This window comes from Arachis duranensis, chromosome 3 (genome assembly GCF_000817695.3).
Source record: "Arachis duranensis cultivar V14167 chromosome 3, aradu.V14167.gnm2.J7QH, whole genome shotgun sequence".
In the NCBI taxonomy this organism is placed as follows: Eukaryota; Viridiplantae; Streptophyta; class Magnoliopsida; order Fabales; family Fabaceae; genus Arachis; species Arachis duranensis.
The window spans coordinates 16,574,013-16,585,970 of NC_029774.3; the positions used below are offsets into that span (position 1 = coordinate 16,574,013).

Consider the following 11,958-nt stretch of genomic DNA (forward strand, 5'->3'; position numbering starts at 1 on the left):
AGACGGTAGCAAATGGTGGCGATGGGAGCTGATGGCAAGAGAGAAAGAGAAAAGGGAGAAAAGTGATGTTGTAGAAATGGAGAAAAAGGGTTCGCAAATTCGAATTTTGGATCAATTTTACTGCCAGATTTACTGTTGGAAAAATTCGCCGGTAATGCACAACCTATGACCAAAACGGTGCGTTTCATTTAATTACCTTTCCATCGAATTTTTTCCCCTGAATCCATCAGTAATGATCGCACCAATTTTGCTTTTTTCTTCCAATTATTACTAGCAAATTTACCGTAAAAAAATTGAATTCGACAGTAACTTTTTTACTTGGCGAATTTATTACCAAATCTGCTGGTAAATTTGCCACTAACCTCCGACGCTAAATCCGACGGTATTTATCATTTTTCTTGTAGTGATTGTCAGTGCTAAAATTTTCATGATTAGAAATGCCTATTTACTCAAAGAAAAAATTAAAGATGAGTTTTTATTCCTATATATTAAAAGTGGGTTCAAATGTATCGTTTATAAGAGACAACAATATAGAGTAAATGATCAAATTTATCTCCGAAAGATTACTCATTCTCCAAATTAGTTCTCAAAATATTTTTTGAATCAAATTCGTCTTTCAAAAATTTTAAGTTAGTCACATTAGTCCTTCCGTTATTGATTGCGTCAAAATTTGCTGGCATGGCATGTTAAGTGACACCATACTGACGACAGCACATATGTGACAGTCCTAATTGACTGCTAATATGATAAGTTTATGAAATTATATCAAATTATTCACAAATTTGGGGAATCTTGAGCCTTTGAATCACTCAATTTAGAATTGATTTGATCTAATTTTAGCAGCCAATTAGGACTTCCTTAGGACTGGCAAGTATATGCTATGTTGTCACTTGATGTACTATATCAGCAAATTTTGATATCATCAACAACGGAAGTGACGAAATGACTAATATGACAAATTTAAAATTTTTGAAGGACAAACGTGATTAAAAAATATTTTGACAACTAATTTAGAAAAAGAATAATCTTTTAGAGATAAATTTGACTATTTATTTCAATAATATATTTGTTAAATAATTTGAAAATCTTCACAATAAAATATTCTATTTGGATATATACTTAGCGAAAATTACAAAATTAATAGTTTAAATAAAAAGTATTGCAACAACTTAAAATAATAAATTTTGGTGTCCACTTAATTAGAGAGACAGAGTTTAAATTTTCTCTTCTCATTTCTCACATTAAATTAGAGACATACATATTGTAACTTCTCTCTTCTTAAACAAAGGATTTCAATTTCTCTTCCATCTGTTTGAAGCAATTTATCTAATCAATACTGTCTATGGTACCGTCTTTTAGTTTATTTACTACTCTGCATCCATGTTGTTAGGAAAATTGAGGTTTAATAAAAATTTGTCTAATAGAAAAAGCACTAAAAACTCGAAGTAACAAATATAATGACAAAAATTAAATAATCAAATACTAAAATTTTATCATGGAAAAACCCCTAAAAGAAGGACAAAAAAACCCACGGGATCCAGGTCAGTAAAATCTTTCACTATCAAAATAATGAGTACACATTCAGTCTTCCTAGTGGCATTAGGGAATCTCAACAATGAACAAAATACATCATCAAAACTGATGGAATCAATATAAACCCTCCACAAAGTGAGTATCTCAAATCAAACAAAAGAGAAAGCAATACAAGTGACAAGTTAAATCCTAATATTTATCTCTAAACCAGAAACAACATACTAAATTTTTATAAGAAATAGAGCAAATTTACCAGATTAATGAGATCAAAATGGTACCACTATTTTTCCCCAATTCTTCTTCTCTTTGACGATGGGGCTCTCTCCCTCACCGTTTCATTTCTTTCTTTTTTAAATAAGAGTCACCAATCTCTCTCTCTCTCTCTCTCTGGCTATAATCCACTTTCTTTCCAAATTTTTAAAGGTTGTATGGGCCCCACTTAAGGTTTGAAGACCCACTAATAAATCTCCCCCTCACCAACTCAGGTGAGGATAGGCTGATCCATTAGGTCCACTTTCTCTTTGTAGGAATCAAACTTCACTGTAAGTAAACTCTTAGTCATCATATTTGAACCATTATCATCAGTATGGATCTTCTCAAGTGCATATGACTTCATCTCAAGCGGTTGACGTATCCAATGATACCTCACCTCTATGTGCTTCGATCTGGAATGAAATGTCAGATTCTTGCTTAGATGGATAGCACTTTGGCTGCCACAAAATAACACAAACTTCTCTTGATTGATGCCTAACTCTTATAGAAATTTTCTCATCCATAAGAGTTCCTTAGAAGCTTCAACAACAGCAATGTATTCTGCCCCTATAGTGGACAAAGTGACCCATTTCTGAAGTCGAGATTGTCATGATATAGCTCTCCTGTAAAAAGTCATCATATAACCATAAGTAGACTTTCTTAAGTCAAGATCCCAGCCATATCCGCATCTGTGTAACCATCCAACATAGGTTAGCCAATTTCAAAGCATAAACAAACTCTGGAAGTACCATTAAGTTATCTGAGAGTCCACTTTACTGCTTGCCACTATTCCTTGCAAGAATTAGAATGAAACAGACTAACAACTCTAATGGCATGAGTAATATCTAGCCTAGTACAAACCATAGCATACATCAAACTGCCAGCTGCAAATGTATATGGAATCTTCTTCATGTATGCTTTCTCTTTCTCACTTTTAGGACATTGCCGCGAACTCAGCTTGAAATGACTAGCAAGTGGAGTACTAACAAGTTTGAAATTACTCATGCTAAACCTCTCTAAAACCTTCTCAATATACTTCTACTGTGACAACCACAGTTTTCAATTCTTCTTGTCACGAGTGATACTCATGCCAAGAATTTTCTTTGCAAAATCCAAATCCTTTATAACAAAGGATCTATTCAAGTATTTCTTAAGACTTTCAATCTTCTTAGTGTCATGACCAACAATCAACATGTCATCAACATATAGCAAGAGAATTATAAAATCAGTATCAGAAGATTTCTTAACATACACACAATGATAAGAAAAAGTCTTACTATACCCATGACCTTCCATGAAGGAATCAAACTTCGTGTAACACTGATTTGGCGCTTGTTTCAACCCATATAAGCTCTTCTTCAACTTGCATACAAGATGCTCATTTCCTTTAACCTCAAAACCCTCTGGTTGCTCCATATAAATTTTTTATCTATGTGACCGTGAAGAAATACAGTCTTCATATCAAGCTGCTCAACCTCTAAATTCAAGCTAGCCGCCAATCCAAGTACAACTCGAATAGAGGACATCTTCACAACTGAAGAGAAAATCTCCTCAAAATCAATACCTTTCTTTTGCTCAAAGCCTTTCACAACCAATCGAATTTTGTACCTTAGCCGTAAGACATTTTCATCCATTTTCAGTTTGAATACCCATTTATTCTTGAATGCTCTCTTACCCTTCGGTAGCATCACCAATTAAAACGTATGATTCTCATGCAATGATTTTATTTCTTCTTGCATGGCCTTCAACCAATCTTCCTTATGCACATCAGACATAGCATCTTGGTAGCTTTTTGACTCCCAGTCTCAGTGTTTATTACATACTCATGAGGAGAGTATTTCTGAGAGAGCTGGCGCTCTCTAGTAGATCTTCTCAATTCAGGCTCAATTGGGGGTTCAGGTGGAACTTCAACATCTGGTGGAACTTTTGCATCTAGCACCTCAGGTTGAGGTGTAGGTTCATCACGCAAATCTTCACTATCACTCTTAACTTGTACATCTCCCCCATCAACAAGAGGTCTAGTAGAAGGACCAGGTTTATCATCATCAGCAGAACGCCTAATAGTTTTTGTTGCCTTATCTATCTTCCCAAGGTCTTCAATAGTTTGGTCTTAAAAAAAAATCACATCTCAACTTCTAATTATTTTTTTGTTCACCGGATCACATAAACTGTAACCAAAGTCTTTGTGACCATAACCCATGAAGATATACTGTTGTGACTTTCCATCAAGTTTGGACCTTTCATCTATTGGAATGCGAACAAAAGCCCTACAGTCGAGCACCCGCAAGTGACTATAGGAGACATCTTTCTCTCTCTAAAATTTTTCTAGAACATCAGCATTTATTGGAACTGAAGGTGAAAGTTTGATCAGATCTACTGCAGTCCTTATCGCTTCATCCCAAAAGGATTTAGAAAACTTTGCATGAGAGAGCGTACACTTGACTCTATCATTGATAGTGCGATTCATTCTCTCTGCAACTCTATTATGTTGAGGAGTCTTAGGAATCATCTTCTCAAGTTTGATTCTATGTCCTTTACAATACTCTTCAAATGGATCCATGTATTCACTACCATTATCTTCTCGACCACATTTCAATTTTCTTCATGTTTCTCTTTCAACACTTGCATGAAAGTGTTTAAAGATACTGAGTGACGTGCGAAAAATTACCGATTAAGAATTTATAATGGAAATTAACATTGCAAGTATAGTTCTTAATCAATAAAAACTCCGCGTATCAATTTAAAAAGGGTTGTCACAAAGTTAAGAATAAAATACTGGGAGTAGAATTCTCAAGTCGTCTCCCAACGAGTTGCTAAGAGAGTGCGAATTATTGATTAGGGTTTCTCAGAAATTTGGAGTTTGGGAAATGGGCAAATGAATAATTATAAATTAAAGCGGTGAAAATTAACAAGAGGTTTTATGTAATTGAATTAAAAGCCTTGGCTAGGAGAGGATTAATCCGAAATTCTATCCTTGTTGGATTCCCCAAGATCAATGTTAATAGGTTGTTGTTTCTACTTAGTTAACCCTCAACGAATAAAGGAAAGTCAAGTAGTTGAGCTAACTCTAATTCACAAGTCCTAATCCTTTTCCTTGGGAAGGATTAACGTTAGTGACTAGAAAGCCAGCCAACAATTTCCAATTACAATTTAGCTCTTGAGTCTTCCAACTCAAGGGTCTCCTATTAATTAACTCCATAGCCAAGTTGAAAGCCTACTCCATTGACATGGATGCCATTTTCGCATGCATGTAATGGGAGTAGGAGGAAGACATGGCAGTTAAATTCAATTGAAAATAATCAACAAATAATGAAATTAATTGGAAAAGTATCCTTGCATTAATTAATTCCAAACTCGAAGGTATCCATATAACTCTAAACAAGATAAATGGGGAATAAAAAGAGTAAAGGAATAGGAAACAAACTAGAATGATAAAAGCTTCACGGAGGTAGTAACTCTTCTCAATATCCAACTCAAAAGCATAAAACTAGAAAATCTATAAATCTATGAATGTGAAGAACCCTAGGGGAAGTAGTAAATTCTCTCCTAAATTCAAAAACTCAAACTAAAACTAAAAACTGAGAATGTGTGAATGTATCTTGAGTCCTTACTGTCCCCCAGCTCTAGTCTGCATTTCTTAAGTCCTTACTGTCCTCCCAGTGTTTTTTGCAATTTCTGCACGTGGCGCATGTCGTGCATACGCGTTAGGTACGCGTACGCGTCGATAGTCTTCTGCGCATGGTACGCGTCTGTGTCAAGTACACATCCGCGTCAATATGGAATGCGCCAAATTGTGCGTACGCGTCAATGATAAATCCTATTTTTAGGGTTTATCTTGTGTTGAAATTAGAGGATTTTGTCAACTTTTATCCCATGTATCCAATGAAATAGCATGGTTTTGTCAATTCTCCTTTAATTGTGCTTAAGAGTGAAAACATGCTTTTTAGGACTTAAAATAACTAAATTTAATTCACCTTGATTCCATTAGATGCCTTGATATGTTTGTTAAGTGATTTCAGGTTTAGGAGGCAAAGATTGGAATTGAGGGAATGAAGAAAAAGCATGTAGAAATGGAGAACTCATGAAGAAATGAAGGAATTGCAAAAGTTGTCAACCCGACCTCTTTTCACTTATTCGATCATAACATGGGCTACAAAGGTCCAAATGAGGTGGTTCCAGTTGCGTTGGAAAGCTAACATTTAGGATTCAAAATGATATAAGATTTGCTATAGTTGCATCACGTATAAGGGCATGTACATGTACTGTATGTGTACGCGCCGATGGTTGCACATGATTCACTTAATGCAACTCGTGGCCAGCGATTTTAGAAGCCTTGTGGGCCCAAACCAACTCATTTCTGATGCTATTTAAGCCAAGGATTGAAGGAAGAAAACCAAATGAGATGATTTTGATCATTAGTCATAGTTTAAGTTTTAGAAGTAGTTAGAGTTAGTTTCTAGAGAGAGAAGCTCTAACTTCTCTCTAGAATTAGGATTATGATTAGGTTTAGTTCTTAAATCTAGGTTTTTATTCATGCTTTCTTCTACTTCTTCTTCTCAATTCCTTGTTGTTGCAATCATCATTCTTCAATTCTTTTGTTGTAATTTCCTTTATGTTGTTCTTATACTATGTTGTAGATCTACTCTTTTCTCTTCTACATTCTTCCAATTCCATTTGAGGTAATTCATAATAATTGTGTTCCTTTTGATTGTTGTTATTGATTTCTTACATGCAATTGTTGTTAGATTATACTCTTGTTATCAATTTACTATGCTTTTCCTTTGTGCCTGATAAGCGGATAATTTATATGCTTTTTGGCATTGTTTTTACATAGTTTTTAGCATATTTTGGTTACTTTTTTGTATAATTTTACTAGTTTTTATGCAAAAATCATATTTCTGGACTTTACTATGAGTTTGTGTATTTTTCTGTGATTTCAGATATTTTCTGGCTGAAATTGAGGGACTTGAGCAAAAATCTGATTCAGAGGCTGAGAAAGGACTGTAGATGCTGTTGGATTCTGACCTCCCTGCACTCGAAGTAAATTTTTTGGAGCTACAGAAGCCCAATTGCGTTGGAAAGTAGATATCTTGGGATTTCCAGCAATGTATAATAGTCCATACTTTGCCCGAGATTTGATGGCCCAAACTGGCGTCAAAATGCCCAACAAAGACCCTTTTATGGCGTAAAACGCCAGAACTGGCACCAAAGCTGGAGTTAAACGCCCAAAATGGCACCAAAGCTGGCGTTTAACTCCAAGAATGGCCTATGCACATGAAAGCTTCAATGCTCAGTCCAAGCACACACCAAGTGGGCCCCGGAAGTGGATTTCTGCACTATCTCACTTATTTACTCATTTTCTGTAAACCTAGGTTACTAGCTGAGTACAAAAACTACTTTTAGAGATTTATCTAGTATCTTTTGACATTCTTATCATAATTGGTCAATCATATGCCTTTTTTGAGGTTGGCCTCACGGCCATGCCTATACCTTGTTCTTATGTATTTTCAACAGTGGAATTTTTACACCTCAAAGATTAAGGTGAGGAACTCTGCTATTCCTCATGAATTAATGCAAGTACTATTGTTTTTCCTTCAATTCACGCCTAATTATTCTCCAAGATATACTCTCATACTTAATTTAGTTAAGTCAAGACTGAAGGGGTGACCCGTGACAATCACCCACTATCTTTAGTAATCGATTAGCCAAGATTTGTGTGCCTGACAACCATAAAGCGGTCTACATGATGTTCAACGTAATCATTGGATGCCAACTGGAGTATATTCTCGTGGGTCTCTAATCAAAGATTCACATCGTCTCTCATGACAACAGAGCATTAGAATCTGAGATTAGAACCTTCGTGGTATAGGCTAGAACAATAGACAGCATTCTTGAGATCCAAAAAGTCTAAACTTTGTCTGTGGTATTCCGAGTAGGATCAGGGAAGGGATGACTATGAAGAGCTTCAAACTTGCAAATATTGGGCGCAATGACAGTGTGAAAAAGGACAATGGTTCTATTCCAACGCTAGCGAGAACCGACAGATGATTAGCCCTGCGGTAGTTGTGCTTGGTATTTTTCAACCAAGACGAGAAATATGACAGTTGATTCGCCATGTAAAAATCGTAGCCGGACCATTTTCACTGAGAGGATCCTACATCTTGCCATGGAAGGGAGCACGCATGATTGGATGAAGGCAATAGGAAAGCAGAGGTTCAGAGGCAATAAAGCATCTCCAAACGCTTATGTGAAATTCCCACAAATGAATTACATAAGTATCTTTATCTTATTTTATGTTTTATTTATCTTTTAATTATCAAAACCTCATAACCATTTGAATCCGCCTGATTGAGATTTACAAGATGACAATAGCTTGATTCAAGCCGCCAATCTCCGTGGGATCGACCCTTACTCACGTAAGGTATTACTTGGACGACCCAGTGCACTTGCTGGTTAGTTGTGCGGAGTTGTGAAAAGTGTGATCACAATTTCGTGCACCAAGTTTTTGGCACCGTTGCAGGGGATTGTTCGAGTTTGGAAAACTGACGGTTCATCTTGTTGCTTAGATTGGGTAATTTTATTTTATGTTTAAGCTTCCTTTTATTTTTATTTCTATTTTCAAAAAATACAAAAAAATTTAATAAAATCATAAAACCAAAAAAAATTTTGTGTTTCTTGTTTGAGTCTAGAGTCAAATTTTAAGTTTGGTGTCAATTGCATGTTTTTATTTTTCTAGCATTTTTCGAAAAATCATGCATTGTGTTCTTCATGATCTTCAAGTTGTTCTTAATGAGTCTCCTTGTTTGATCTTTAAATTTTATTGTTTTGTGTCTTTTCTTGTTTTTCATATGCATTTTCAAATTCTTAGTGTCTAAAAATTAAAAATTTCTAAGTTTGGTGTCTTACATATCTTTCTTTTCTTAAAAATTTTCAAAAATATGTCCTTGATGTTCATCATGTGTTCTATTTCATTTTGTTGTTTTTCTCTCTCCTCATTAAAAATTCAAAAAAAATTTCAAAAAATATCTTTTCAAGTCAATAATATAGAAAAATGAAGATTCAGAACATAAAGCAGAGGAATCATAGAGAAAAAGCTGAGCGTTTAGAAAAACGCCCAATAAAGAAGGATTTCTGCCATTTAACGCCAGCCATGGTATCTGGCTGGGCGTTAAACACCCAAAGAGGTAGCAAAGTGGGCGTTAAACGCCCAAAGAGGTAGCATCTTGGGCGTTTAATGCCAGGATGACACAAGGGAGGTAATTTCTTTTTCAATTCAATTTTTTTCAAATTTTTCATGTTTTAATTCATAATTTTAAAATCTTATCTTTCTTTTCTAATGTTTTTGAAAATTTTAAAACTAATTTTTCAAAAAATATTTTTCTTAAATTTTATTTATATTTTCAAAAATCCTTGCTAGTAATTAATGCTTTGATTCAAAAAAATTCAAGTTTATTACTTTCTTGCTAAGAAAGGTTCAAACTTTAAATTCTAGAATCATATCTTTAGTTTCTTGTTAGTCAAGTCATCAATTTTAAAAATAAAATCTTTTTAATTTATTTTTCCATCATACTTTTCAATCATATCTTTTTCAATCAAATCTTTTTTAATCATATCTTTTTAAAATTCTAATTTCAAAATCTCTTTCTAACTTCTTATCTTTTCAAATTTTATTATTTCTTATCTCTCCCCTCTAATTTTCGAAAATCACTAACCATTTTTCAAAAATCTTTTTAATTAACTAATTGTTTTTAATTCTAATTTTATGTTATTCCTTTTTCAAATTTTCGGAAACTCTCTCTCTCATCTCTTTCTATTTATTTTATTTAATTGCTAATAATTCTCTTCTACTCTTCTAAAAATTCGAACCCTCTCTCCCTCTCTGTGTTTGAATTCTTCTTGCTTTCTTTCTACCTCATCCTTCTATTCCTCTTTTCCTCTGACATATCAAGGAATCTCTATACTATGACATAGAGGATTCTACTACTCCCTTTGTTCTCTTTTTTTTCATATGAGAAAAAATAGGGATAAAGACATTCTTGTTGAAGCTGATCCTAAACCTGAAAGGACTCTGAAGAAGAAGCTAAGAGAAGCTAAAGCACAACACTCCAGAGAAAACCTTACAGATAATTTCGAAAAACAAGGAGACATGGCAGCCGAACCCAACAACAATGCTGGGAATGCAAGGAAGATGCTTGGTGACTATATTGTACCAACTTCCAACTTCTATGGAAGAAGCATCTCAATTCCTGCCATTGGAGCAAACAACTTTGAGCTTAAGCCTCAATTAGTTTCTCTAATGCAGCAGAATTGCAAGTTTCATGGACTTCCATCGGAAGATCCTCATCAGTTCTTAACTGAGTTCTTACAGATCTGTGATACTGTTAAGACCAATGGGGTTGATCCTGAGGTCTACAAACTTATGCTTTTCCCCTTTACTGTAAGAGACAGAGGTAGGACATGGTTGGACTCACAACCTAGAGAAAGCCTGAACTCTTGGGACAAGCTGGTCAATGCTTTCTTGACCAAATTCTTTCCACCTCAAAAGATGAGCAAGCTTAGAGTGGAAGTCCAAACCTTCAGACAGAAGGAAGGTGAATCCCTCTATGAAGCTTGGGAAAGATACAAACAATTAACCAAAAGATGTCCTTCTGATATGCTTCCAGAATGGAGCATCATATGTATATTCTATGATGGTCTGTCTGAGTTGTCTAAAATGTCATTGGACCATTCTGCAGGAGGATCTCTTCATCTGAAAACACCTGCAGAAGCCCAGGAACTCATTGAGATGGTTGCAAATAACCAGTTCATGTACACTTCTGAAAGAAATCCTATGAATAATGGGACAACTCAGAAGAAAGGAGTTCTTGAGATTGATACTCTGAATGCCATATTGGCTCAGAATAAAATATTGGTTCAGCAAGTCAATATGATTTCTCAGAATCTGACTGGATTGCAAGCTGCATCCGACAGTGCTAAAGAAGCCTCCTCTGAAAGAGAAGCTTATGACCTTGAGAATCCTGCAATGGAAGAGGTGAACTACATGGAAGAATCCTATGGAAACACCTATAATCCTTCATGGAGGAATCATCTAAATTTTTCATGGAAGGATCAACAAAAGCCTCAACAAGGCTTCAACAACAATAATGGTGGGAGAAATAAGTTTGGCAATAGCAAACCTTTTCCATCATCTTTCAGCAACAGACAGAAAATTTTGAGCAGAGCCTCTCTAGCTTGGCAAACATAGTCTCTGATCTATCTAAGAGCACTCTCAGTTTCATGAATGAAACAAGGTCCTCCATAAGAAATTTGGAGGCACAAGTGGGTCAGCTGAGTGAAAGAGTTACTGAAACTCCTCCTAGTACTCTCCCAAGCAATACAAAAGAGAATCCTAAAAGAGAGTGCAAGGCCATAACCACAACCAAAATGGCCGAACCTATATAGGAGGAGGAGGACGTGAATCTCAGTGAGGAAGACCTCAAAGGACGTCCCCTGACCAATAAGGAGTTCTCTATTGAGGAACCAAAGGAATCTGAGGCTCATACAGAGACCATAGGGATTCTACTGAACTTACTATTGCCATTCATGAGCTCTAATGAATATTCTTCCTCTGAAGAGGGTGAAGACATTGTTGAAGAGCAAGTTGCTCTGTATCTGGGAGTAATCATGAAGCTGAATGCCAAGTTATTTGGTAATGAGACTTGGAAGGATGAACATCCATTGCTCATCAATGAACTAAATACATGGATTCAGCAGACATTGCCTAAAAAAAAATCGGATCCCGAAAAGTTCTTAATACCTTGCACCATAGGCACCATGACCTTTGAAAAGGATCTGTGTGACCTGGGGTCAGGTATCAACCTCATGCCACTCTCTGTAATGGAGAAACTAGGGATATTTGAGGTACAAGCTACAAGAATCTCACTAGAGATGGCAGACAAATCAATGAAACAGGCTTATGGACTTGTAGAGGATGTCTTATTGAAGGTTAAAGGCCTTTACATCCCTGCTGACTTCATAATCCTGGACACTGGGAAGAATGAGGATGAATCCATCATCATTGGAAGACCCTTTCTAGCCATAGCAAGGGCTGTGATTGATGTGGACAGAGGAGAATTAGTCCTTCAACTGAATGAGGACTACCTTGTGTTTAAGACTCAAGGATCTTCTTCTGTA

The 11,958-nt window shown here is 35.7% G+C and overlaps 1 non-coding gene across 1 annotated transcript; it reads right to left on the reverse strand.

Annotated features, from left to right (window-relative positions):
- Positions 1-10,336: 10,336 nt before the first annotated feature.
- LOC127745938 (small nucleolar RNA R71) lies at positions 10,337-10,444 on the reverse strand. The gene has a single exon (XR_008007562.1). It is a non-coding gene; the product is annotated as a small nucleolar RNA R71 (small nucleolar RNA).
- Between the last annotated feature and the right edge of the window lie 1,514 nt (positions 10,445-11,958).